The following is an 18,178-nucleotide window of genomic DNA, read 5'->3' as shown; positions in this document are numbered from 1 at the left end:
GGTACACTCTATTCCATGGGATCTCAGTACTGTGCAGAGTACACTCTCTCCCCTGGGATCTCAGTACTGTGCAGAGTACACTCTCTTCCATGGGATCACAGTACTGTGCAGAGTGCACTCTCTTCCATGGTAGCTCAGTACTGTGCAGAGTACACTCTCTTCCATGGGATCTCGGTACTGTGCAGAGTACACTATACTCCATGGGATCTCAGTACTGTGCACAGTACACTCTATTCCATGGGATCTCAGTACTGTGCAGAGTACACTCTATTCCATGGGAGCTCAGTACTGTGCAGAGTACACTCTCTTCCATGGGATCTCAGTACTGTGCAGAGTACACTCTATTCCATGGGATCTCAGTACTGTGCAGGGTACACTCTATTCCATGGGATCTCAGTACTGTGCAGAGTACACTCTCTCCCCTGGGATCTCAGTACTGTGCAGAGTACACTCTCTTCCATGGGATCACAGTACTGTGCAGAGTACACTCTATTCCATGGGAGCTCAGTACTGTGCAAAGTACACTCTCTTCCATGGGATCTCAGTACTGTGCAGAGTACACTATATTCCATGGGATCTCAGTACTGTGCAGAGTACACTCTCTTCCATGGGATCTCAGTACTGTGCAGTGTACACTCTCTTCAGTGGTAGCTCAGTACTGTGCAGAGTACACTCTATTCCATGGGATCTCAGTACTGTGCAGAGTACACTCTATGCCATGGGGTCTCAGTACTGTGCAGAGTACACTCTCTTCAGTGGTAGCTCAGTACTGTGCAAAGTACACTCTCTTCCATGGGATCTCAGTACTGTGCAGAGTACACTCTATTCCATGGGAGCTCAGTACTGTGCAGAGTACACTCTATTCCATGGGATCTCAGTACTGTGCAGAGAACACTCTATTCCATTGGAGCTCAGTACTGTGCAGAGTACACTCTCTTCCATGGAATCTCAGTACTGTGTAGAGTACACTCTATTCCATGGGATCTCAGTACTGTGCAGAGTACACTCTCTTCAGTGGTAGCTCAGTACTGTTCAGAGTACACTCTATTCCATGGGATCACAGTACTGTGCAGAGTACACTTTATTCCATGGGAGCTCAGTACTGTGCAGAGTACACTCTATTCCATGGGATCTCAGTACTGTGCAGAGTACACTCTATTCCATGGGATCTCAGTACTGTGCAGAGTACACTCTCTTCCCTGGGATCTCAGTACTGTGCAGAGTACACTCTCTTCCATGGAATCTCAGTACTGTGCAGAGTACACTCTCTTCCACGGTAGCTCTGTACTGTGCAGAGTACACTCTCTTCCATGGGATCTCAGTACTGTGCAGAGTACACTCTATTCCATGGGATCTGAGTACTGTGCAGAGTACACTCTCTTCCCTGGGATCTCAGTACTGTGCAGAGTACACTCTCTTCGATGGGATCTCAGTACTGTGCAGAGTACACTCTCTTCCATGGTAGCTCAGTACTGTGCAGAGTACACTCTCTTCCATGGGATCTCGGTACTGTGCAGAGTACACTCTATTCCATGGGATCTCAGTACTGTGCAGAGTACACTCTCTTCAGTGGGAGCTCAGTACTGTTCAGAGTACACTATCTTCCATGGGATCTCAGTACTGTGCAGAGTACACTATTCCATGGGAGCTCAGTACTGTGCAAAGTACACTCTCTTCCATGGGATCTCAGTACTGTGCAGAGTACACTATATTCCATGGGATCTCAGTACTGTGCAGAGTACACTCTATTCCATGGGATCTCAGTACTGTGCAGAGTACACTCTCTTCCATGGGATCTCAGTACTGTGCAGTGTACACTCTCTTCAGTGGTAGCTCAGTACTGTGCAGAGTACACTCTATTCCATGGGATCTCAGTACTGTGCAGAGTACACTCTATGCCATGGGGTCTCAGTACTGTGCAGAGTACACTCTCTTCAGTGGTAGCTCAGTACTGTGCAAAGTACACTCTCTTCCATGGGATCTCAGTACTGTGCAGAGTACACTCTATTCCATGGGAGCTCAGTACTGTGCAGAGTACACTCTATTCCATGGGATCTCAGTACTGTGCAGAGAACACTCTATTCCATTGGAGCTCAGTACTGTGCAGAGTACACTCTCTTCCATGGAATCTCAGTACTGTGTAGAGTACACTCTATTCCATGGGATCTCAGTACTGTGCAGAGTACACTCTCTTCAGTGGTAGCTCAGTACTGTTCAGAGTACACTCTATTCCATGGGATCACAGTACTGTGCAGAGTACACTTTATTCCATGGGAGCTCAGTACTGTGCAGAGTACACTCTATTCCATGGGATCTCAGTACTGTGCAGAGTACACTCTATTCCATGGGATCTCAGTACTGTGCAGAGTACACTCTCTTCCCTGGGATCTCAGTACTGTGCAGAGTACACTCTCTTCCATGGAATCTCAGTACTGTGCAGAGTACACTCTCTTCCACGGTAGCTCAGTACTGTGCAGAGTACACTCTATTCCAAGGGAGCTCAGTACTGTGCAGAGTACACTCTCTTCCAAGGGAGCTCAGTACTGTGCAGAGTACACTCTCTTCCACGGAATCTCAGTACTGTGCAGAGTACACTCTCTTCCATGGGATCTCAGTACTGTGCAGAGTACACTCTATTCCATGGGAGCTCAGTACTGTGCAGAGTACACTCTATTCCATGGGATCTCAGTACTGTGCAGAGTATACTCTATTCCATGTGAGCTCAGTACTGTGCAGAGTACACTCTCTTCCATGGGATCACAGCACTGTGCAGAGTACACTCTCTTCCATGGTAGCTCAGTACTGTGCAGAGTACACTCTCTTCCATGGGATCTCGGTACTGTGCAGAGTACACTCTATTCCATGGGAGCTCAGTACTGTGCAGAGTACACTCTCTTCCATGGGATCTCAGTACTGTGCAGAGTACACTCTATTCCATGGGATCTCAGTACTGTGCAGGGTACACTCTATTCCATGGGATCTCAGTACTGTGCAGAGTACACTCTCTCCCCTGGGATCTCAGTACTGTGCAGAGTACACTCTCTTCCATGGGATCACAGTACTGTGCAGAGTACACTCTCTTCCATGGTAGCTCAGTACTGTGCAGAGTAAACTCTCTTCCATGGGATCTCGGTACTGTGCAGAGTACACTCTATTCCATGGGATCTCAGTACTGTGCAGAGTACACTCTCTTCAGTGGTAGCTCAGTACTGTGCAGAGTACACTCTCTTCCATGGGATCTCAGTACTGTGCAGAGTACACTCTATTCCATGAGAGCTCAGTACTGTGCAAAGTACACTCTCTTCCATGGGATCTCAGTACTGTGCAGAGTACACTATACTCCATGGGATCTCAGTACTGTGCACAGTACACTCTATTCCATGGGATCTCAGTACTGTGCAGAGTACACTCTATTCCATGGGAGCTCAGTACTGTGCAGAGTACACTCTCTTCCATGGGATCTCAGTACTGTGCAGAGTACACTCTATTCCATGGGATCTCAGTACTGTGCAGGGTACACTCTATTCCATGGGATCTCAGTACTGTGCAGAGTACACTCTCTCCCCTGGGATCTCAGTACTGTGCAGAGTACACTCTCTTCCATGGGATCACAGTACTGTGCAGAGTGCACTCTCTTCCATGGTAGCTCAGTACTGTGCAGAGTACACTCTCTTCCATGGGATCTCGGTACTGTGCAGAGTACACTCTATTCCATGGGATCTCAGTACTGTGCAGAGTACACTCTCTTCAGTGGTAGCTCAGTACTGTGCAGAGTACACTCTCTTCCATGGGATCTCAGTACTGTGCAGAGTACACTCTATTCCATGAGAGCTCAGTACTGTGCAAAGTACACTCTCTTCCATGGGATCTCAGTACTGTGCAGAGTACACTATACTCCATGGGATCTCAGTACTGTGCACAGTACACTCTATTCCATGGGATCTCAGTACTGTGCAGATTACACTCTATTCCATGGGATCTCAGTACTGTGCAGAGTACACTCGATTCCATGGGAGCTCAGTACTGTGCACAGTACACTCTATTCCATGGGATATCAGTACTGTGCAGAGTACACTCTATTCCATGGGATGTCAGTACTGTGCAGAGTACACTCTCTTCAGTGGTAGCTCAGTACTGTGCAGAGTACACTCTCTTCCATGGGATCTCAGTACTGTGCAGAGTACACTCTATTCCATGAGAGCTCAGTACTGTGCAAAGTACAATCTCTTCCATGGGATCTCAGTACTGTGCAGAGTACACTATACTCCATGGGATCTCAGTACTGTGCACAGTACACTCTATTCCATGGGATCTCAGTACTGTGCAGATTACACTCTATTCCATGGGATCTCAGTACTGTGCAGAGTACACTCGATTCCATGGGAGCTCAGTACTGTGCACAGTACACTCTATTCCATGGGATATCAGTACTGTGCAGAGTACACTCTATTCCATGGGATCTCAGTACTGTGCAGAGTACACTCTCTTCAGTGGTAGCTCAGTACTGTGCAGAGTACTTTCTATTCCATGGGATCTCAGTACTGTGCAGAGTACACTCTATTCCATGGGCGCTCAGTACTGTGCAGAGTACACTCTCTTCCATGGGATCTCAGTACTGTGCAGAGTACACTCTATTTAATGGGAGCTCAGTACTGTGCAGAGTACACTCTATTCCATGGGATCTCAGTACTGTGCAGAGTACACTCTATTCCATGGGAGCTCAGTACTGTGCACAGTACACTCTAGTCCATGGGATCTCAGTACTGTGCAGAGTACACTCTATTCCATGGGAGCTCAGTACTGTGCAGAGTAAACTCTCTTCAGTGGTAGCTCAGTACTGTGCAGAGTATACTCTATTCCATGGGATCTCAATGCTGTGCAGAGTACACTCTATTCCACAGGATCTCAGTACTGTGCAGAGTACACTCTCTTCCATGGGAGCTCAGTACTGTGCAAAGTACACTGTCTTCCATGGGATCTCAGCACTGTGCAGAGTACACTCTATTCCATGGGATCTCAGTACTGTGCAGAGTACACTCTATTCCATGGGCGCTCAGTACTGTGCAGAGTACACTCTCTTCCATGGGATCTCAGTACTGTGCAGAGTACACTCTATTCAATGGGAGCTCAGTACTGTGCAGAGTACACTCTCTTCCATGGGATCTCAGTACTGTGCAGAGTACACTCTATTCCATGGGATCTCAATGCTGTGCAGAGTACACTCTATTCCACGGGATCTCAGTACTGTGCAGAGTACACTCTCTTCCATGGGAGCTCAGTACTGTGCAAAGTACACTGTCTTCCATGGGATCTCAGCACTGTGCAGAGTACACTCTATTCCATGGGATCTCAGTACTGTGCAGAGTACACTCTATTCCATGGGCGCTCAGTACTGTGCAGAGTACACTCTCTTCCATGGGATCTCAGTACTGTGCAGAGTACACTCTATTCCATGGGATCTCAGTACTGTGCAGGGTACACTCTATTCCATGGGATCTCAGTACTGTGCAGAGTACACTCTCTCCCCTGGGATCTCAGTACTGTGCAGAGTACACTCTCTTCCATGGGATCACAGTACTGTGCAGAGTGCACTCTCTTCCATGGTAGCTCAGTACTGTGCAGAGTACACTCTCTTCCATGGGATCTCGGTACTGTGCAGAGTACACTATACTCCATGGGATCTCAGTACTGTGCACAGTACACTCTATTCCATGGGATCTCAGTACTGTGCAGAGTACACTCTATTCCATGGGAGCTCAGTACTGTGCAGAGTACACTCTCTTCCATGGGATCTCAGTACTGTGCAGAGTACACTCTATTCCATGGGATCTCAGTACTGTGCAGGGTACACTCTATTCCATGGGATCTCAGTACTGTGCAGAGTACACTCTCTCCCCTGGGATCTCAGTACTGTGCAGAGTACACTCTCTTCCATGGGATCACAGTACTGTGCAGAGTACACTCTATTCCATGGGATCTCAATGCTGTGCAGAGTACACTCTATTCCATGGGATCTCAGTACTGTGCAGAGTACACTCTCTTCCCTGGGATCTCAGTACTGTGCAGAGTACACTCTCTTCCATGGAATCTCAGTACTGTGCAGAGTACACTCTCTTCCACGGTAGCTCAGTACTGTGCAGAGTACACTCTATTCCAAGGGAGCTCAGTACTGTGCAGAGTACACTCTCTTCCAAGGGAGCTCAGTACTGTGCAGAGTACACTCTCTTCCACGGAATCTCAGTACTGTGCAGAGTACACTCTCTTCCATGGGATCTCAGTACTGTGCAGAGTACACTCTATTCCATGGGAGCTCAGTACTGTGCAGAGTACACTCTATTCCATGGGATCTCAGTACTGTGCAGAGTATACTCTATTCCATGTGAGCTCAGTACTGTGCAGAGTACACTCTCTTCCATGGGATCACAGTACTGTGCAGAGTACACTCTCTTCCATGGGATCTGAGTACTGTGCAGAGTACACTCTCTTCCCTGGGATCTCAGTACTGTGCAGAGTACACTCTCTTCGATGGGATCTCAGTACTGTGCAGAGTACACTCTCTTCCATGGTAGCTCAGTACTGTGCAGAGTACACTCTCTTCCATGGGATCTCGGTACTGTGCAGAGTACACTCTATTCCATGGGATCTCAGTACTGTGCAGAGTACACTCTCTTCAGTGGGAGCTCAGTACTGTTCAGAGTACACTATCTTCCATGGGAGCTCAGTACTGTGCAAAGTACACTCTCTTCCATGGGATCTCAGTACTGTGCAGAGTACACTATATTCCATGGGATCTCAGTACTGTGCAGAGTACACTCTATTCCATGGGATCTCAGTACTGTGCAGAGTACACTCTCTTCCATGGGATCTCAGTACTGTGCAGTGTACACTCTCTTCAGTGGTAGCTCAGTACTGTGCAGAGTACACTCTATTCCCTGGGATCTCAGTACTGTGCAGAGTACACTCTATTCCATGGGCGCTCAGTACTGTGCAGAGTACACTCTCTTCCATGGGATCTCAGTACTGTGCAGAGTACACTCTATTCAATGGGAGCTCAGTACTGTGCAGAGTACACTCTCTTCCATGGTATCTCAGTACTGTGCAGAGTACACTCTATTCCATGGGAGCTCAGTAGTGTGCAGAGTACACTCTCTTCAGTGGTAGCTCAGTACTGTGCAGAGTATACTCTATTCCATGGGATCTCAGTACTGTGCAGAGTACACTCTATTCCATGGGATCTCAATGCTGTGCAGAGTACACTCTATTCCATGAGATCTCAGTACTCCGCAGAGTACACTCTATTCCATGGAAGCTCAGTACTGTGCAGAGTACACTCTATTCCATGGGATCTCAGTACAGTGCAGAGTACACTCTCTTCAGTGGTAGCTCAGTACTGTGCAGAGTACACTCTATTCCATGGGATCTCAGTACTGTGCAGAGTACACTCTTTTCCATGGGAGCTCAGTACTCTGCAGAGTACACCCTATTCCATGTGAGCTCAGTACTGTGCAGAGTACACTCTCTTCCATGGAATCTCAGTACTGTGCAGAGTACACTCTCTTCCATGGAATCTCAGTACTGTGCAGAGTACACTCTATTCCATGGGATCTCAGTACTGTGCAGAGTACACTCTATTCCATGGGAGCTCAGTACTCTGCAGAGTACACTCTATTCCATGGGATCTCAGTACTGTGCAGAGTACACTCTATTCCATGGGAGCTCAGTACTGTGCACAGTACACTCTAGTCCATGGGATCTCAGTACTGTGCAGAGTACACTCTATTCCATGGGAGCTCAGTACTGTGCAGGGTACACTCTATTCCATGGGATCTCAGTACTGTGCAGAGTACACTCTCTCCCCTGGGATCTCAGTACTGTGCAGAGTACACTCTCTTCTATGGGATCACAGTACTGTGCAGAGTGCACTCTCTTCCATGGTAGCTCAGTACTGTGCAGAGTACACTCTCTTCCATGGGATCTCGGTACTGTGCAGAGTACACTATACTCCATGGGATCTCAGTACTGTGCACAGTACACTCTATTCCATGGGATCTCAGTACTGTGCAGAGTACACTCTATTCCATGGGAGCTCAGTACTGTGCAGAGTACACTCTCTTCCATGGGATCTCAGTACTGTGCAGAGTACACTCTATTCCATGGGATCTCAGTACTGTGCAGGGTACACTCTATTCCATGGGATCTCAGTACTGTGCAGAGTACACTCTCTCCCCTGGGATCTCAGTACTGTGCAGAGTACACTCTCTTCCATGGGATCACAGTACTGTGCAGAGTACACTCTATTCCATGGGATCTCAATGCTGTGCAGAGTACACTCTATTCCATGGGATCTCAGTACTGTGCAGAGTACACTCTCTTCCCTGGGATCTCAGTACTGTGCAGAGTACACTCTCTTCCATGGGATCTCAGTACTGTGCAGTGTACACTCTCTTCAGTGGTAGCTCAGTACTGTGCAGAGTACACTCTATTCCATGGGATCTCAGTACTGTGCAGAGTACACTCTATGCCATGGGGTCTCAGTACTGTGCAGAGTACACTCTCTTCAGTGGTAGCTCAGTACTGTGCAAAGTACACTCTCTTCCATGGGATCTCAGTACTGTGCAGAGTACACTCTATTCCATGGGAGCTCAGTACTGTGCAGAGTACACTCTATTCCATGGGATCTCAGTACTGTGCAGAGAACACTCTATTCCATTGGAGCTCAGTACTGTGCAGAGTACACTCTCTTCCATGGAATCTCAGTACTGTGTAGAGTACACTCTATTCCATGGGATCTCAGTACTGTGCAGAGTACACTCTCTTCAGTGGTAGCTCAGTACTGTTCAGAGTACACTCTATTCCATGGGATCACAGTACTGTGCAGAGTACACTTTATTCCATGGGAGCTCAGTACTGTGCAGAGTACACTCTATTCCATGGGATCTCAGTACTGTGCAGAGTACACTCTATTCCATGGGATCTCAGTACTGTGCAGAGTACACTCTCTTCCCTGGGATCTCAGTACTGTGCAGAGTACACTCTCTTCCATGGAATCTCAGTACTGTGCAGAGTACACTCTCTTCCACGGTAGCTCTGTACTTTGCAGAGTACACTCTCTTCCATGGGATCTCAGTACTGTGCAGAGTACACTCTATTCCATGGGATCTGAGTACTGTGCAGAGTACACTCTCTTCCCTGGGATCTCAGTACTGTGCAGAGTACACTCTCTTCGATGGGATCTCAGTACTGTGCAGAGTACACTCTCTTCCATGGTAGCTCAGTACTGTGCAGAGTACACTCTCTTCCATGGGATCTCGGTACTGTGCAGAGTACACTCTATTCCATGGGATCTCAGTACTGTGCAGAGTACACTCTCTTCAGTGGGAGCTCAGTACTGTTCAGAGTACACTATCTTCCATGGGATCTCAGTACTGTGCAGAGTACACTATTCCATGGGAGCTCAGTACTGTGCAAAGTACACTCTCTTCCATGGGATCTCAGTACTGTGCAGAGTACACTATATTCCATGGGATCTCAGTACTGTGCAGAGTACACTCTATTCCATGGGATCTCAGTACTGTGCAGAGTACACTCTCTTCCATGGGATCTCAGTACTGTGCAGTGTACACTCTCTTCAGTGGTAGCTCAGTACTGTGCAGAGTACACTCTATTCCATGGGATCTCAGTACTGTGCAGAGTACACTCTATGCCATGGGGTCTCAGTACTGTGCAGAGTACACTCTCTTCAGTGGTAGCTCAGTACTGTGCAAAGTACACTCTCTTCCATGGGATCTCAGTACTGTGCAGAGTACACTCTATTCCATGGGAGCTCAGTACTGTGCAGAGTACACTCTATTCCATGGGATCTCAGTACTGTGCAGAGAACACTCTATTCCATTGGAGCTCAGTACTGTGCAGAGTACACTCTCTTCCATGGAATCTCAGTACTGTGTAGAGTACACTCTATTCCATGGGATCTCAGTACTGTGCAGAGTACACTCTCTTCAGTGGTAGCTCAGTACTGTTCAGAGTACACTCTATTCCATGGGATCACAGTACTGTGCAGAGTACACTTTATTCCATGGGAGCTCAGTACTGTGCAGAGTACACTCTATTCCATGGGATCTCAGTACTGTGCAGAGTACACTCTATTCCATGGGATCTCAGTACTGTGCAGAGTACACTCTCTTCCCTGGGATCTCAGTACTGTGCAGAGTACACTCTCTTCCATGGAATCTCAGTACTGTGCAGAGTACACTCTCTTCCACGGTAGCTCAGTACTGTGCAGAGTACACTCTATTCCAAGGGAGCTCAGTACTGTGCAGAGTACACTCTCTTCCAAGGGAGCTCAGTACTGTGCAGAGTACACTCTCTTCCACGGAATCTCAGTACTGTGCAGAGTACACTCTCTTCCATGGGATCTCAGTACTGTGCAGAGTACACTCTATTCCATGGGAGCTCAGTACTGTGCAGAGTACACTCTATTCCATGGGATCTCAGTACTGTGCAGAGTATACTCTATTCCATGTGAGCTCAGTACTGTGCAGAGTACACTCTCTTCCATGGGATCACAGTACTGTGCAGAGTACACTCTCTTCCATGGTAGCTCAGTACTGTGCAGAGTACACTCTCTTCCATGGGATCTCGGTACTGTGCAGAGTACACTCTATTCCATGGGAGCTCAGTACTGTGCAGAGTACACTCTCTTCCATGGGATCTCAGTACTGTGCAGAGTACACTCTATTCCATGGGATCTCAGTACTGTGCAGGGTACACTCTATTCCATGGGATCTCAGTACTGTGCAGAGTACACTCTCTCCCCTGGGATCTCAGTACTGTGCAGAGTACACTCTCTTCCATGGGATCACAGTACTGTGCAGAGTACACTCTCTTCCATGGTAGCTCAGTACTGTGCAGAGTAAACTCTCTTCCATGGGATCTCGGTACTGTGCAGAGTACACTCTATTCCATGGGATCTCAGTACTGTGCAGAGTACACTCTCTTCAGTGGTAGCTCAGTACTGTGCAGAGTACACTCTCTTCCATGGGATCTCAGTACTGTGCAGAGTACACTCTATTCCATGAGAGCTCAGTACTGTGCAAAGTACACTCTCTTCCATGGGATCTCAGTACTGTGCAGAGTACACTATACTCCATGGGATCTCAGTACTGTGCACAGTACACTCTATTCCATGGGATCTCAGTACTGTGCAGAGTACACTCTATTCCATGGGAGCTCAGTACTGTGCAGAGTACACTCTCTTCCATGGGATCTCAGTACTGTGCAGAGTACACTCTATTCCATGGGATCTCAGTACTGTGCAGGGTACACTCTATTCCATGGGATCTCAGTACTGTGCAGAGTACACTCTCTCCCCTGGGATCTCAGTACTGTGCAGAGTACACTCTCTTCCATGGGATCACAGTACTGTGCAGAGTGCACTCTCTTCCATGGTAGCTCAGTACTGTGCAGAGTACACTCTCTTCCATGGGATCTCGGTACTGTGCAGAGTACACTCTATTCCATGGGATCTCAGTACTGTGCAGAGTACACTCTCTTCAGTGGTAGCTCAGTACTGTGCAGAGTACACTCTCTTCCATGGGATCTCAGTACTGTGCAGAGTACACTCTATTCCATGAGAGCTCAGTACTGTGCAAAGTACACTCTCTTCCATGGGATCTCAGTACTGTGCAGAGTACACTATACTCCATGGGATCTCAGTACTGTGCACAGTACACTCTATTCCATGGGATCTCAGTACTGTGCAGATTACACTCTATTCCATGGGATCTCAGTACTGTGCAGAGTACACTCGATTCCATGGGAGCTCAGTACTGTGCACAGTACACTCTATTCCATGGGATATCAGTACTGTGCAGAGTACACTCTATTCCATGGGATGTCAGTACTGTGCAGAGTACACTCTCTTCCATGGTAGCTCAGTACTGTGCAGAGTACACTCTCTTCCATGGGATCTCGGTACTGTGCAGAGTACACTCTATTCCATGGGATCTCAGTACTGTGCAGAGTACACTCTCTACAGTGGGAGCTCAGTACTGTTCAGAGTACACTATCCTCCATGGGATCTCAGTACTGTGCAGAGTACACTATTCCATGGGAGCTCAGTACTGTGCAAAGTACACTCTCTTCCATGGGATCTCAGTACTGTGCAGAGTACACTATATTCCATGGGATCTCAGTACTGTGCAGAGTACACTCTCTTCCATGGGATCTCAGTACTGTGCAGTGTACACTCTCTTCAGTGGTAGCTCAGTACTGTGCAGAGTACACTCTATTCCATGGGATCTCAGTACTGTGCAGAGTACACTCTATGCCATGGGGTCTCAGTACTGTGCAGAGTACACTCTCTTCAGTGGTAGCTCAGTACTGTGCAAAGTACACTCTCTTCCATGGGATCTCAGTACTGTGCAGAGAACACTCTATTCCATTGGAGCTCAGTACTGTGCAGAGTACACTCTCTTCCATGGAATCTCAGTACTGTGTAGAGTACACTCTATTCCATGGGATCTCAGTACTGTGCAGAGTACACTCTCTTCAGTGGTAGCTCAGTACTGTTCAGAGTACACTCTATTCCATGGGATCACAGTACTGTGCAGAGTACACTTTATTCCATGGGAGCTCAGTACTGTGCAGAGTACACTCTATTCCATGGGATCTCAGTACTGTGCAGAGTACACTCTATTCCATGGGATCTCAGTACTGTGCAGAGTACACTCTCTTCCCTGGGATCTCAGTACTGTGCAGAGTACACTCTCTTCCATGGAATCTCAGTACTGTGCAGAGTACACTCTCTTCCACGGTAGCTCTGTACTGTGCAGAGTACACTCTCTTCCATGGGATCTCAGTACTGTGCAGAGTACACTCTATTCCATGGGATCTGAGTACTGTGCAGAGTACACTCTCTTCCCTGGGATCTCAGTACTGTGCAGAGTACACTCTCTTCGATGGGATCTCAGTACTGTGCAGAGTACACTCTCTTCCATGGTAGCTCAGTACTGTGCAGAGTACACTCTCTTCCATGGGATCTCGGTACTGTGCAGAGTACACTCTATTCCATGGGATCTCAGTACTGTGCAGAGTACACTCTCTTCAGTGGGAGCTCAGTACTGTTCAGAGTACACTATCTTCCATGGGATCTCAGTACTGTGCAGAGTACACTATTCCATGGGAGCTCAGTACTGTGCAAAGTACACTCTCTTCCATGGGATCTCAGTACTGTGCAGAGTACACTATATTCCATGGGATCTCAGTACTGTGCAGAGTACACTCTATTCCATGGGATCTCAGTACTGTGCAGAGTACACTCTCTTCCATGGGATCTCAGTACTGTGCAGTGTACACTCTCTTCAGTGGTAGCTCAGTACTGTGCAGAGTACACTCTATTCCATGGGATCTCAGTACTGTGCAGAGTACACTCTATGCCATGGGGTCTCAGTACTGTGCAGAGTACACTCTCTTCAGTGGGATCTCAGTACTGTGCAGAGTACACTCTATTCCATGGGAGCTCAGTACTGTGCAGAGTACACTCTATTCCATGGGATCTCAGTACTGTGCAGAGAACACTCTATTCCATTGGAGCTCAGTACTGTGCAGAGTACACTCTCTTCCATGGAATCTCAGTACTGTGTAGAGTACACTCTATTCCATGGGATCTCAGTACTGTGCAGAGTACACTCTCTTCCGTGGTAGCTCAGTACTGTTCAGAGTACACTCTATTCCATGGGATCACAGTACTGTGCAGAGTACACTTTATTCCATGGGAGCTCAGTACTGTGCAGAGTACACTCTATTCCATGGGATCTCAGTACTGTGCAGAGTACACTCTATTCCATGGGATCTCAGTACTGTGCAGAGTACACTCTCTTCCCTGGGATCTCAGTACTGTGCAGAGTACACTCTCTTCCATGGAATCTCAGTACTGTGCAGAGTACACTCTCTTCCACGGTAGCTCAGTACTGTGCAGAGTACACTCTATTCCAAGGGAGCTCAGTACTGTGCAGAGTACACTCTCTTCCAAGGGAGCTCAGTACTGTGCAGAGTACACTCTCTTCCACGGAATCTCAGTACTGTGCAGAGTACACTCTCTTCCATGGGATCTCAGTACTGTGCAGAGTACACTCTATTCCATGGGAGCTCAGTACTGTGCAGAGTACACTCTATTCCATGGGATCTCAGTACTGTGCAGAGTATACTCTATTCCATGTGAGCTTAGTACTGTGCAGAGTACACTCTCTTCCATGGGATCACAGTACTGTGCAGAGTACACTCTCTTCCATGGTAGCTCAGTACTGTGCAGAGTACACTCTCTTCCATGGGATCTCGGTACTGTGCAGAGTACACTCTATTCCATGGGAGCTCAGTACTGTGCAGAGTACACTCTCTTCCATGGGATCTCAGTACTGTGCAGAGTACACTCTATTCCATGGGATCTCAGTACTGTGCAGGGTACACTCTATTCCATGGGATCTCAGTACTGTGCAGAGTACACTCTCTCCCCTGGGATCTCAGTACTGTGCAGAGTACACTCTCTTCCATGGGATCACAGTACTGTGCAGAGTACACTCTCTTCCATGGTAGCTCAGTACTGTGCAGAGTAAACTCTCTTCCATGGGATCTCGGTACTGTGCAGAGTACACTCTATTCCATGGGATCTCAGTACTGTGCAGAGTACACTCTCTTCAGTGGTAGCTCAGTACTGTGCAGAGTACACTCTCTTCCATGGGATCTCAGTACTGTGCAGAGTACACTCTATTCCATGAGAGCTCAGTACTGTGCAAAGTACACTCTCTTCCATGGGATCTCAGTACTGTGCAGAGTACACTATACTCCATGGGATCTCAGTACTGTGCACAGTACACTCTATTCCATGGGATCTCAGTACTGTGCAGAGTACACTCTATTCCATGGGAGCTCAGTACTGTGCAGAGTACACTCTCTTCCATGGGATCTCAGTACTGTGAAGAGTACACTCTATTCCATGGGATCTCAGTACTGTGCAGGGTACACTCTATTCCATGGGATCTCAGTACTGTGCAGAGTACACTCTCTCCCCTGGGATCTCAGTACTGTGCAGAGTACACTCTCTTCCATGGGATCACAGTACTGTGCAGAGTGCACTCTCTTCCATGGTAGCTCAGTACTGTGCAGAGTACACTCTCTTCCATGGGATCTCGGTACTGTGCAGAGTACACTCTATTCCATGGGATCTCAGTACTGTGCAGAGTACACTCTTTTCAGTGGTAGCTCAGTACTGTGCAGAGTACACTCTCTTCCATGGGATCTCAGTACTGTGCAGAGTACACTCTATTCCATGAGAGCTCAGTACTGTGCAAAGTACACTCTCTTCCATGGGATCTCAGTACTGTGCAGATTACACTATACTCCATGGGATCTCAGTACTGTGCACAGTACACTCTATTCCATGGGATCTCAGTACTGTGCAGATTACACTCTATTCCATGGGATCTCAGTACTGTGCAGAGTACACTCGATTCCATGGGAGCTCAGTACTGTGCACAGTACACTCTATTCCATGGGATATCAGTACTGTGCAGAGTACACTCTATTCCATGGGATGTCAGTACTGTGCAGAGTACACTCTCTTCAGTGGTAGCTCAGTACTGTGCAGAGTACACTCTCTTCCATGGGATCTCAGTACTGTGCAGAGTACACTCTATTCCATGAGAGCTCAGTACTGTGCAAAGTACAATCTCTTCCATGGGATCTCAGTACTGTGCAGAGTACACTATACTCCATGGGATCTCAGTACTGTGCACAGTACACTCTATTCCATGGGATCTCAGTACTGTGCAGATTACACTCTATTCCATGGGATCTCAGTACTGTGCAGAGTACACTCGATTCCATGGGAGCTCAGTACTGTGCACAGTACACTCTATTCCATGGGATATCAGTACTGTGCAGAGTACACTCTATTCCATGGGATCTCAGTACTGTGCAGAGTACACTCTCTTCAGTGGTAGCTCAGTACTGTGCAGAGTACTTTCTATTCCATGGGATCTCAGTACTGTGCAGAGTACACTCTATTCCATGGGCGCTCAGTACTGTGCAGAGTACACTCTCTTCCATGGGATCTCAGTACTGTGCAGAGTACACTCTATTTAATGGGAGCTCAGTACTGTGCAGAGTACACTCTATTCCATGGGATCTCAGTACTGTGCAGAGTACACTCTATTCCATGGGAGCTCAGTACTGTGCACAGTACACTCTAGTCCATGGGATCTCAGTACTGTGCAGAGTACACTCTATTCCATGGGAGCTCAGTACTGTGCAGAGTAAACTCTCTTCAGTGGTAGCTCAGTACTGTGCAGAGTATACTCTATTCCATGGGATCTCAATGCTGTGCAGAGTACACTCTATTCCACAGGATCTCAGTACTGTGCAGAGTACACTCTCTTCCATGGGAGCTCAGTACTGTGCAAAGTACACTGTCTTCCATGGGATCTCAGCACTGTGCAGAGTACACTCTATTCCATGGGATCTCAGTACTGTGCAGAGTACACTCTATTCCATGGGCGCTCAGTACTGTGCAGAGTACACTCTCTTCCATGGGATCTCAGTACTGTGCAGAGTACACTCTATTCAATGGGAGCTCAGTACTGTGCAGAGTACACTCTCTTCCATGGGATCTCAGTACTGTGCAGAGTACACTCTATTCCATGGGATCTCAATGCTGTGCAGAGTACACTCTATTCCACAGGATCTCAGTACTGTGCAGAGTACACTCTCTTCCATGGGAGCTCAGTACTGTGCAAAGTACACTGTCTTCCATGGGATCTCAGCACTGTGCAGAGTACACTCTATTCCATGGGATCTCAGTACTGTGCAGAGTACACTCTATTCCATGGGCGCTCAGTACTGTGCAGAGTACACTCTCTTCCATGGGATCTCAGTACTGTGCAGAGTACACTCTATTCCATGGGATCTCAGTACTGTGCAGGGTACACTCTATTCCATGGGATCTCAGTACTGTGCAGAGTACACTCTCTCCCCTGGGATCTCAGTACTGTGCAGAGTACACTCTCTTCCATGGGATCACAGTACTGTGCAGAGTGCACTCTCTTCCATGGTAGCTCAGTACTGTGCAGAGTACACTCTCTTCCATGGGATCTCGGTACTGTGCAGAGTACACTATACTCCATGGGATCTCAGTACTGTGCACAGTACACTCTATTCCATGGGATCTCAGTACTGTGCAGAGTACACTCTATTCCATGGGAGCTCAGTACTGTGCAGAGTACACTCTCTTCCATGGGATCTCAGTACTGTGCAGAGTACACTCTATTCCATGGGATCTCAGTACTGTGCAGGGTACACTCTATTCCATGGGATCTCAGTACTGTGCAGAGTACACTCTCTCCCCTGGGATCTCAGTACTGTGCAGAGTACACTCTCTTCCATGGGATCACAGTACTGTGCAGAGTACACTCTATTCCATGGGATCTCAATGCTGTGCAGAGTACACTCTATTCCATGGGATCTCAGTACTGTGCAGAGTACACTCTCTTCCCTGGGATCTCAGTACTGTGCAGAGTACACTCTCTTCCATGGAATCTCAGTACTGTGCAGAGTACACTCTCTTCCACGGTAGCTCAGTACTGTGCAGAGTACACTCTATTCCAAGGGAGCTCAGTACTGTGCAGAGTACACTCTCTTCCAAGGGAGCTCAGTACTGTGCAGAGTACACTCTCTTCCACGGAATCTCAGTACTGTGCAGAGTACACTCTCTTCCATGGGATCTCAGTACTGTGCAGAGTACACTCTATTCCATGGGAGCTCAGTACTGTGCAGAGTACACTCTATTCCATGGGATCTCAGTACTGTGCAGAGTATACTCTATTCCATGTGAGCTCAGTACTGTGCAGAGTACACTCTCTTCCATGGGATCACAGTACTGTGCAGAGTACACTCTCTTCCATGGGATCTGAGTACTGTGCAGAGTACACTCTCTTCCCTGGGATCTCAGTACTGTGCAGAGTACACTCTCTTCGATGGGATCTCAGTACTGTGCAGAGTACACTCTCTTCCATGGTAGCTCAGTACTGTGCAGAGTACACTCTCTTCCATGGGATCTCGGTACTGTGCAGAGTACACTCTATTCCATGGGATCTCAGTACTGTGCAGAGTACACTCTCTTCAGTGG

This window comes from Ambystoma mexicanum, chromosome 4q (genome assembly GCF_040938575.1).
Source record: "Ambystoma mexicanum isolate Mex_15411 chromosome 4q, UKY_AmexF1_1, whole genome shotgun sequence".
NCBI classification, from domain to species: Eukaryota; Metazoa; Chordata; class Amphibia; order Caudata; family Ambystomatidae; genus Ambystoma; species Ambystoma mexicanum.
The sequence above is the reverse complement of the archived record's forward strand: the minus strand, read 5'-3'. Positions refer to the sequence as shown.